This window comes from Erpetoichthys calabaricus, chromosome 4 (assembly GCF_900747795.2).
Source record: "Erpetoichthys calabaricus chromosome 4, fErpCal1.3, whole genome shotgun sequence".
Taxonomy (NCBI): domain Eukaryota; kingdom Metazoa; phylum Chordata; class Cladistia; order Polypteriformes; family Polypteridae; genus Erpetoichthys; species Erpetoichthys calabaricus.
Window position 1 is genome coordinate 29,920,245 of NC_041397.2, and position 11,224 is coordinate 29,931,468.

The following is an 11,224-nucleotide window of genomic DNA, read 5'->3' on the forward strand; positions in this document are numbered from 1 at the left end:
GGATTAGAAATGAGGACATTAGAGGGTCAACTCACATTGAACAGTTGGGAGACAAAGTCAGAGAGGCAAGATTGCGTTGGTTTGGACATGTGCAGAGGAGAGATGCTGGGTATATTGGGAGAAGGATGCTAAGGATAGAGCTGCCAGGGAAGAGGAAAAGAGGATGCAGAGGACAGAAAGATATGGAAGAAGATGATCTGCTGTGGCAACCCCTAACGGGAGCAGCTGAAAGAAGAAGAAGAAATACCACATTGCTTTTAACTTTCTATACTTTGTCTTCATATCTAGAGTGATTGGGGTAATAAGGTAATTTTTTTGAGCATCTTGAGCAGTAGGAAGTGTCATATGACCCACAAAGTTTATCGAGTCTAAGGACATAGAGCTCTGTCCAGTAATGAACAGTGCATTAAAGTAACAAATTCACTGGTTGATAAATGGCCTATAGCCAGGGATGTTGAGCCTTTGCATGTTTGAATATATTCTTGGAGACCAAAGGTAATATTTAGGTCTGAGATATAAGACATTCCACGTTGTTCATGCCTATGATAAATAAGTTTCTTGGAGTACTAGGGATGTACATGTGTTATTCATATGGTACTTGTGTGGGTTAAAGTTCTAGAGAAGAACGTGCATGTGTTCACATCTTTCATACGGTACTTTTGTGGCTAGGGTCTGTGTGTATGCGTATATCTACGTATGTGTGTGTTAAGGTGCTGTGCGACAGTAGACCAACCCAGAAACGAATCTGATTATTGCTTTGCTAATCAGCAGCTCTACTCGGGGTATACTAGACTAAACTGAAGTTGTGAGACTGAAGACTAAAAGGGCATCTCCTACTGTATATTAGCAGACTGATCCTTCTACAGCTTTTGGACCCTGCAAATAAAAGCTTAAACTGCCACTTTTATTGTATTAATCCTTGGAATCATAAGAAGGCCGGCATCCTGAGATCTTAATGTGTCCTCTGGTTTATAAGTAATAAGAAGTTTAGATAAGTAAGCCGGCGCATTATGGCTTTATATGTTAAAAGGAGGATTTTGAAATCTGCCCTAAACTTAACCGGGAGCCAGTGTGAGGACCTGAGAACTGGAGTTGTGTGTTTGTACTTTCTGGTTCTTGTAATAATTCTTGTAACAGCATTTTGCATTAAAAGTGTACTGTGATAAAGTTGAGTTTAACAGAGAAAAATATTGTGACTTAAACCTGACAAAAAGTGTTCTTACAAAGCTGGGCAGGAAAGAAAAATGCAAATTGTGTCTCAGTAAGAAGTAAACATTTAATAATTACATTGCTAGCTATCAGACTGAATCATTTGTCCATGGCCAAGAGGAGATACGAGTTTTCCAGTAAAAGTGATTTTGGTTAATGTTTGCAGGACACTTCAATATAACTGATTCTTCACATCACATCTCTCTATTAAAATAAAAATATATATTGGGTCGAGACATGATTTTCTCGGAGACAGAAGGACAGCTGCTGTTCAGGCTTTTAAATGATCGACGTTTCAGCACGAGATGCAGATCACATAGTATGGCACAAGCAGCAGCAGCAAGCCAGCTGATCGAGCATAGAGAAGGTAAAAAAAACGTATTTGTTTCCCATTATATCACAGTTTAACAGGAGGTTTCCGAGGAGCAACTGCATCTCCTTAGTGTGCATTCAGCCCCCCTCCTCACAATGCGAGAGGCAGAGACGCAAAGTGGCTGGCATGTAGTGTGCCCTTGGGAGGTTAGGGGAAATAACTCAATCACTACAGATTTATTACTGGCAAATATCAAGAAATAAAAAATGAATGAAATTAAAATAACAGTCGTTTTAAATTGTATATCCGGTTAACCAAACTCGGGGGTTGGCAAGCAAGCAAAGCAGGGGGCAGAGCCCCCTAGTACAGTTTATGATTTAAAATGTAAAATTTACAATCAGATCAAATGGGAATGCCTGTGGAACAATAAATGTACTGATAATGCTTATCTTATTCGATCAAAATTTATTTTGAAAAATTTTCTTTATATATTACACTAAAACCTTAACAATGTTTGCAGCTTTTTATAAGACTTTTTTTAACATTTCATTGAATTTATTCAAAGCAAATAACATTCCATACAAGCAAGTCCATCCATCCATCCATTTTCCAACCCGCCGAATCCGAACACAGGGTCACGGGGGTCTGCTGGAGCCAATCCCAGCCAACACAGGGCACAAGGCAGGGAACCAATCCTGGGCAGGGTGCCAACCCACCGCAGTACAAGCAAGTCAAATTTTACAAAACTAAGTTCAAAGTGATTTGATTTGAACTTAGCTTTTTATAAGATTCTTATTTAAAATTTGGAAACTTCTTATAATGTTAAATTTATTGGATTTTACTTGCAGACGGTGTATTGTAGTGGAAAATATTATTTTATGAATAAAAGAGCTAAGTGTTGTAATCAATTCTGTAGTTACTGCAGACTATTGCCAAGAAAAATGCAAGTTTTTTACAGTAGTTAGGTTTCGCTATAACAAATGGGGAATGCCACTGTCACACACTACTGTTACCAAAATGTTACCTGAAGATTAACCAAAACTAGTCCTAGTTTGCAAATAATAAAGAAATTAAACAAAAAAAAAGACATTAAGTACATTAAATCATTAGCGGCTTACACAGAGTTTGCGTTGAGCTTACAAAACTTTCAAAAAAGATTCAGGATTGCAAATATAGAAATTCCATTATTTGTAATATGAAGGATGGTAATAGTTGTGAAAATGTTTGCTTTATTAATAAAAATAACTTATGATTTACTATAATAATTGCAGTATTTTGTATGCTTTTCAGTAGTCTAATCTCTTAAACTGTGCGTTGAGGTATCCTGTAACCAAATGTGAACCAACAGGTAACGTTCCTGTTATGTGGGCTGTTTGCTGGGTAGAAATTATATTAAAAACTTAAATAAAAGTATAAAGAGAACAGTAGAATAAATGTACTGGAGCTGCCCAAACAGACTTCTTAGTGCTGTTTAGCATGAAATTACGACAGCTTGTCAAGGTAAGCGGGTGAGCCAGTTTCCATGTTTGAGGTACTGATGTCGGCTGCTTTTGTTTGTGGTTAATGGCCAAGCCCTGCAGGGCTGCACATGAAGAAACAAATCAGAAGTAAATTGTGCTGAAACACACTTTATTAAGCAGATGATAAGAGCTTCAGGGCTCTGTTCAAGAAACTTGAGGTGGTGCTGGAAGACATATTTAGGACAGTACAAGAAATCTTCCAGAAAATTGTGCCTCAGAGCAAATCTCGATTCAAAACTTTGAAAGGCTTGGAGCACCTCTTCTGCACTTTGGTGGAGGATCAGCTTGAACACTTGGACAAAGCAGGAGTATTAGTGCTGGTCAGGAACGTTGAATGGGCTGAAGCCATATCTGAGAAAGATGGTTTTATAAGAATTTGCTGAGATTCCAAAGTTACTGTCAGCTTAGTGCTGGGTGATAAGATAATTTGTGTATCTGTGCAGTGGTGTGTTTGGAGGGCCTGGTGGCCACGGCACTGACATACACAGCTAGTTAAAGCAATTTCAGGGCAGTTCAGGTCATTTCTTTTTACTGCAGCACAGCATTCTTCCTTTAACATCTCTCAGTGCTGTATACATTTGTTTGTCCCATATAAATAATATCAATGCATATACAAATATGTATACATATACTGTATATCACAAGAATATATGTAAAGTATAAGTTTATAACATCTGTGTTAACCATATTCACTTGGGAAGGTTTCTAAGTCAGTGGGCCTCAGTTCCAGTGCCACTGGCTAATCAGATGTATTAGAGGTGCTATGTATTTTAGTACTTTTCTGTATACACATTATTTTATTTTTTTCTCCAGCTCTCTGGAGTTTTTTTTTTGTTTTTTCTGTCCACCCTCGCCATCGGACCTTACTCCTTTTCTATGTTAACTAATGTTGCCTTATTTTAATTTCTTATTTTGTCTTTTATTTTTCTTTTCTTCATTATGTAAAGCACTTTGAGCTACTTTTTGTATGAAAGTGTGCTATATAAATAAATGTTCTTATTGTTGTTGTTGTGTACCATAGTTGTATTTTTTCACTTGAGCTGCTTACTGTTGACCATGCAGTCCATGGTTGGCGCGAAAGAGAATGCAGTAGAGCTCTGTATTAAAATAGTACTCTGTAATTTTACAGACATGATTTAAAGTTGATTCATCAAAACCTAAAATTAGTACTACCTCAGTATACAGTGGTGTGAATAAATGTCTACCAACAAAAAAAAAACAAGTTACTAATGACTTTAACTGACCCAAAAGCACCGTCCTGATCTCATTTTATCACATTCTGAAAAACTGCATCTCCATCAGTTGTAGAAAAAAAATCACACTTCATTCTGTTCAGTTGTGGCTTGGCTTCATTGATTCATTTTCAGTGTTTATTTAATTATTTATTTTTCTTTTTTTCTTTCCTCTTATTTTTTTCCATTTAAAAAGCTATTCAGATTTATTGACACACCTCTGGTCAACTAAAGCAATCAACAGCGCTGAGCGATTTTTTTTTCCAGTTTCTAACTGCGCTTGTTTCACCAAGGGGTCCATCCATCCTCATGCTCTTCTAATCGCACTTGGCTCATAAAGGGGGCAACCCCTAGTCCCTTCAAATACTGTGTGGGTCTTCAAAGAACTTAAAAGGGTAAAACTGGATCCCGAGGCCACCAGAGTTGAGAAACACTGCTCTTAGAGGAATGCTATTATGTAACAAGACAATGAAATTGTCATCAAAAAAGTGGCTTAGAAAAATAAAAAACACAGCAGCTCCTTCGTTTCACAACATGCCATGTTTTTCTCAATGCTGTCATTTAAATTTTGTGAGTGTTGATGAAATCGTCTGGAGCAGTGCACTGGCTGATGGGAATTGTAGTCCCCATTTTACCTTTTGCACAAGATTGCAGATAAAAGAAAGTGTGAGGGGGGGATACATTAAATACGTTTCTTACTAGAGCATTTGCGTGAATTTGGCTATGCTAACAGCCACAGCTTCTGGCAAGCACTTGAGCCTCACTCAGCTTTCTGCCTTTGACTTCGCTTCTGCAGATGGCCTTCATTTGCATAAACTGGCATGCCGCATTTTTCCATGTAATTACAGTCAGCGCTCTGGCAAAACAGAGGATGCGGTAGTGTGTTGGAATGTCCATCTCACTAGAACATTGTTAATGACAAATATCAATAAATAAAAAAGCAAGTTGGTTAATTTTCATTTTTTTACAACATCAGCAAATTTCAATTAAATCAGTTAAAGTATTTTTGAGATTACGCTATTCCATTTTTACTATTGTTTTGTATACCATTAATACTGTAGCATCACAGTCAGGTTGAAGGCCTTTTGGAGTGACTGTTGGGTCCAATTGAGGGAGGGCAGAGTACAACGTGGAGGATTGACAGCGGGGCGTCGTAAGATTGACGCGGAAGAGGGGCGGTGGTACCCGAGGTTCATTGCAGAAGGGACTAGAAGGTTGTGTTGTTGGGTTTCAAAGTCGGGGTTTTTCTTTTTCTGTTTTTGCCTTTCTTTAACGGCGCCTCTCAGGACCACAAACATGAGAGAAATATAGGAGATTGTAAATAGTTCAAAGTCAAAGATGTTAATTTTTTTCACTGTTACAATCCTGTTTTTTTTCTTCTTTATTGTTCAAGTAAACTGTTTTGTGAGCTTTACTTCGTCTGTCTGGTTTTTTTTTTCTTCTTTTTGAACCTGATGCGGAGGTCACTACAAAACGGAAATATCAAAATGTCTTTTTTTAGTTGATATCTACTGACCTGGCTTAGATTTAAATTCTAAATTTCAGCTTTATATATATATGTAGTGTGGGAAACTCTTCCTTAAATGAGTTTCACACAAATAAAAATTTTATTTATTGGCTAACTTGAGTTTGGGAAGCTGCAGCATCTCCTGGTAACCTCAGCAGATTGAAGGGCAAAAATAAGAAATCTGTCAATTTAAAATTAAAACATACAATAAAATCTTATGACAGTAAAGGGGTCGAAAAATGGCCTGAATCCACTGTATACTGCATACAATAATGAAAGGAGTCTTCAAATTTGCTTTAAAAATTGTAGGGAACAACTAGCTCCTTACTGATATGCTGTAGCTTTACAAACACAGTAAATTCAACCAGAAATGACAGTACTTTTGTTAAAGCTCTAACTATAATCAATAAATAATCGATATATACATTACTTAATGTATTGAAAATATAGGCACTTTAACAATTCTCTGTCTCCATTATTACCACATTGGCATTCAGGAAGTCATCCCAACGTTTCTGACAGATGCCACACTTACTGATAGCTGAGGATGGTTTCCAAAATTGCTTTCACATTTTAATTTTACATTTTATGGTAAAGATGTTGTTTTCTGTGTGGTGAAGTTGCTTATTGCTGTAGCACTGCAGTAGTGCTTATGCAGCCATCCATCTCTCTCTCAAATTCATCATCCTTGAAAATGTTAAAAAGCCCACAAATCTAGTTTTAGTATCGTGTTATCAATTTATCTGCTCCAGATTTGTGGTAATGTAACTCGTTCACTCCAAGGAATTACATTTCAGAATCTTACGTCATGGTATTGCTCCATTGTGTCTCCTTTTCGATATTTTTGAACATCATTTACTTGTTATTTTCCTTATCTGAAAACAAAACAGTAAACTTGATTTCTAATTATTGCTCCACAAGGAAAGTACCAGGATGTTCCTGTTTAATGTTTTTATTAATGAACGGCTCAGCTCCATGGTACAATTTAGAGTTACGGTCTATGAAAGCAGCTGGCTAACGCCTTGAGAGAATGTCACCCAAGACTGGCCTCACTGTGCACATCCAGGTTATCTCTGACCATCAAAGGGCTTACAGGGATGCACTAACTGCAGCCAAGAACACACATTATGGCAGAATAATACAAAGTGGCCAAGATAACCCAAGGGTTTTGTTCTCTGTAGTTAATAAACTACTTCAACCTGCATCTGGCCCAATTACCTCCTCTACCAAAGTCTGTGAAAAATTCCTCCACTTTTCTGCAATAAAATGAAAGATCTAAATAATTGAACTAACATAAATTAATCCTGGACTACCCACTCCATCCAGCTCCTTTTCTAAATTTTCACCAGTCACATCTGCATTTAATGACCTGCTTTGTAAGATAAGGCCCACTACTTGTGTGCTGGACACCACACTTCTTAAATCCTACCTTCATGCTATAATCTCAACTGTTATGACAGTAATAAATACATCCCTTGACAGTGGCTTTGTACCAGCTACTTGTAAAATCACTTCTGTAACCCCAATGTTAAAAAAGTCTGGTCTTAATGCTGACAATCGTAACAATTTTCAACTTGTTTCTCGCTTACTTTTTCCGTCAAAAGTTCCTGAGCATGTTGTAGCCTCCCAACTCACCAATTACTTAACTTCTAATAATTTGATGGAACCCCTTCGGTCTGATTTCAGGGCACAGCACAGCTATAAAACTGTTCTGCTTCAGGTAACCAATGATTTGCTAATGGCAGCAGAATCTGGACAAACCAACGTATTAATTTTGTTAGATCTTAGTGCAGCATTTGACACTGTCAGACATGACATTCTACTATCTAGAATGGAGAACTTGCTGGGTATCTCTGGCACTGCCCTCCAGTGGTTTGAGTCCTGTCTGACTGACAGGCAAGAGTTTGTTTTTCTTGGCAACATCAGGTTCAGCTCAGCACTGGCCACACAAGGGGCTCCTCAGGGCTCTGTCCTCGGCCCTCTGCTCTTCTGTATCTGTATGCTTCCCCTTGGCCATATTATTGGTAGCTTTGGACTGGGTTATCATTTTTATGCAGATATTTTGCATTGGTAACATATTGCTCTACTTTCCCCTTTTGTATTATTAATATGTAGCCTTTGTCAGAATGCCTCTAATAGATAGATAGATAGATAGATAGATAGATAGATAGATAGATAGATAGATAGATAGATAGATAGATAGATAGATAGATAGATAGATAGATAGATAGATACTTTATTAATACCAAGGGGAAATCTCACAGACTTACCACTGTTTATAAGGTATTATAGTATAGAACTTCTCCCCACCTTCCCTTCTACATCTATAACCTCAGGCAATTAGGTGTAGTAAAAAACAAGCAGGAGTTAAGTTACAATTTAAACAATGTATTACTGATAATATTCATAAATAATAACAATATGCAAAGTACATTTGAATATTGACAACCATACAACCTGATAAATGTTGATGTGTAGTTTCAGGTGGCACACAGACTTGTTAGTTATTTAAAATGTCTCTAGTTAAGGCATCACTGGTGGTCAGCTTTCTTCAGAACAGAACACATGCCTGTCTCAATATGGCTGCCAAGCTGTGTTCTTCATTGTGTTGCCCTTTTCAGTTCATGCATTAGTTTGGTAAGAGTGAGGGAGTGAGCAAATTTATAGATTCTCTGTCCAGCCCCTAGAGCCAATAGGGCGTCATAGTACTTAAAGGCTTCTGATACAAGCCAGTTCCTAACAGCCATACTTCAGACCAATGGGGGAATGTAACATCTTCATACCTGCCCCCCAAACCATATATTAGGGTAAAGCTTGGCAGTTAGGCAGCCTGGCTTTCCTATGGGGGTTGAGAGACTTCAGGGAAACATTTACCAAACTTTTTTCAGGCACTTCCCCCAACTCTGTCGTAAAATTCACTTTCCTGACTTAGTTTTGCCTAAGTTACAAATAAAGACTTACAAAGTATTTATCAACTTGAATGCAAAATATCACATCACAACAGCAGATGATACTCATCTCTATTTCAATGTTAAAAGTGTAACTTCATCAGGGCTTTCTCACCTCATAACTTACTTCAGTGAAATTAAAACCTGGATGGAGCAGAACTCTTTAAAGTTAAATTGCAACAAAACAGAACTCCTGCAAATTAGGCTTAGGGTTAACTTAAATAAATGAGCTCTTTCTCAGTCACTCCTGACGGTGATCTCAATGCAAGGGACCTTGGTGTCATTTTTTATTCCTCCCTTTCTTATTCCGCCCACATAAACCACATTAAGGTACTTTCTTACTTCCACATCTGTAACATATCCCATGTTCTCTCATTCCTCTCCTTTTCTAATCCTGAGAAACTTGTCCATGCTTTTATCACATCCCACATCGATTATTGTAACTCTCTACTGGCAGGTTACACTTCGAATCTTCTACCAAAGCTCCAGTTGATTCAAAACTCTGCTGCAAGAATCCTAACATGGACCATCAACAGCGAGCACATCACACTCATCCTGCTTTGCCTTCACTGGCTCCCCGTGTCTTACAGAACTGAATATAAATTCTATTATTAACCTACATAACTTTAAACGGCCTCACACACGACTACATCAGTGACCCTCTCCATCACTATGCTCCTCTGATTCTGGCCATCTTGTTGCACTCTATGGGTGACAGGGCCTTCAGCTGTATAGCGCCCTGCCTTTGGAATGACCTTCCGAAATTAATTAGGTCAGCTGACTCAATTCTTTTCTTTAAAAAACAACTTAAAACTGATCTGTTGAGGAAGGCTTTTAATTTAACCTGACATTCTGCCTCGTCTTTTAGTCTTCCTCTCTGTTCAGATGCTCAGTAAAACTTGTGTGTGTGTCTTATATCACAAATGGTGTTATTTGATAGGCTTTCTTTTAGTATTGAATTTAGTATTTTACTCTGGTTTGTTGTCTTTTATTCTATTTAATGCTTTTGTATATCTGGTATCTATCTGTTTTAATGTCCTATTCAGGAAACATCTGTATCCAATGTTACATGTACCTGCTGTTTCTTTATGAGACTTTTGTGAAGCACCTTGAGCATGGGAAAGGCGTTATATAAATAAAATTTATTATTATTATTATTATTAATATTATTGTGGGATGGCTCATGATTCGCTTTTATCAATGCAATTCCAGAGGCGAGTCCTGAGCTTCTGCACCAGGCAGTCTTGCAGCAAAGTGCTCTGCTCGGTTTATTTCAGCATTTAATCATCTTCCTTAGACACAAGAAAGCTACAGTTCTGGAAGATCCTTTGAATGTAGAAGAACACCACAAACTTACAACATGCTGGTTTCAGACCAGGTTTGTTGTATGTCTTCTACATGAGGGAGTCAATTATTCTTATATCACATAAAAACATAACAGGTTCTAGGTAACAGTCAGGGTTTGTCCTGTGGCTTATCCTTCTTTTTTCAGTTGCTGTAATCACTTGTGATTTGTGGGGGTTAGGGACACAGGACCCAAACAAGTGCGAAAATGTGCATGATTACTGTATGCTCAAAGTTTATTACACTAAATAAGATGCAATAAGTTGTGAGAAGCGTGAGATAGAACGAACACTGCGCAATCAAATCACAAAGATGTATGCCGTCCTCCAGGCTAAGTGTGTAGTTCAGCAGCTCATAAGTGAACTGGAACTTTTTACAGAATTTTACTTCCATCTGTCTATCCATTTTGTGCCGCTTATCAAGGTCTGGGTTATGGGGGCTACAGTCTAAGCAATGATGCCCAGACATTCCTTTTCCTTGCCACCTCCTCCAACTCCATCAGGGGGATACCAAGGAGTTCATAGGCCAGCTGAGGTTATAATCCATGTTTCCCAGAACGCAGAGGAGAGGTGCTGTAATGCTGCACATGATGTTGTGCTCTTATTTGCAAAGCACAGCCAGATATTCTTCATGTGACGCATCAGCGGGGAGGCTGCTCTAAGAGCCAATGAAGTTCTTCAGCCTTGTTATTGCATACTGTACAGTACTAGCATGGAAATATATGGATGTTTTGTGGGGGGGGGGGGGGGCGTTCGAGGTGCGTTCACGTTGCACAATAACAAAGTGATTGTAACTAACTGAAGGCAAAATTTGTAGAAATGTGCGAATGGCAGGGTTTATAAACTTTATTTTTTTTGGCGTACATATATTTCTGTTTTTATGGCATGTACATATTTTGAAGGTCAAAAGTTTTTTAAATGTGGTTCCTGGTCACCGCCGTTATTTAAAGTTTGCCTTTCTTTGTGGTAAGTGTAGCACTTCAGTCATTTTAATTCTAGTAGACCTCATCTTCTACAATCCTAAAACTACTTTGAATTTCCCGAATAGTGCCGCTTGACATTGGTATGTTGTTGATCTCTTCGTAGGTTGGAAACATCAAATAACATCTGAATTCAGAGTATGTGTTGGTGCTTTATCTGTGTGTTTATATC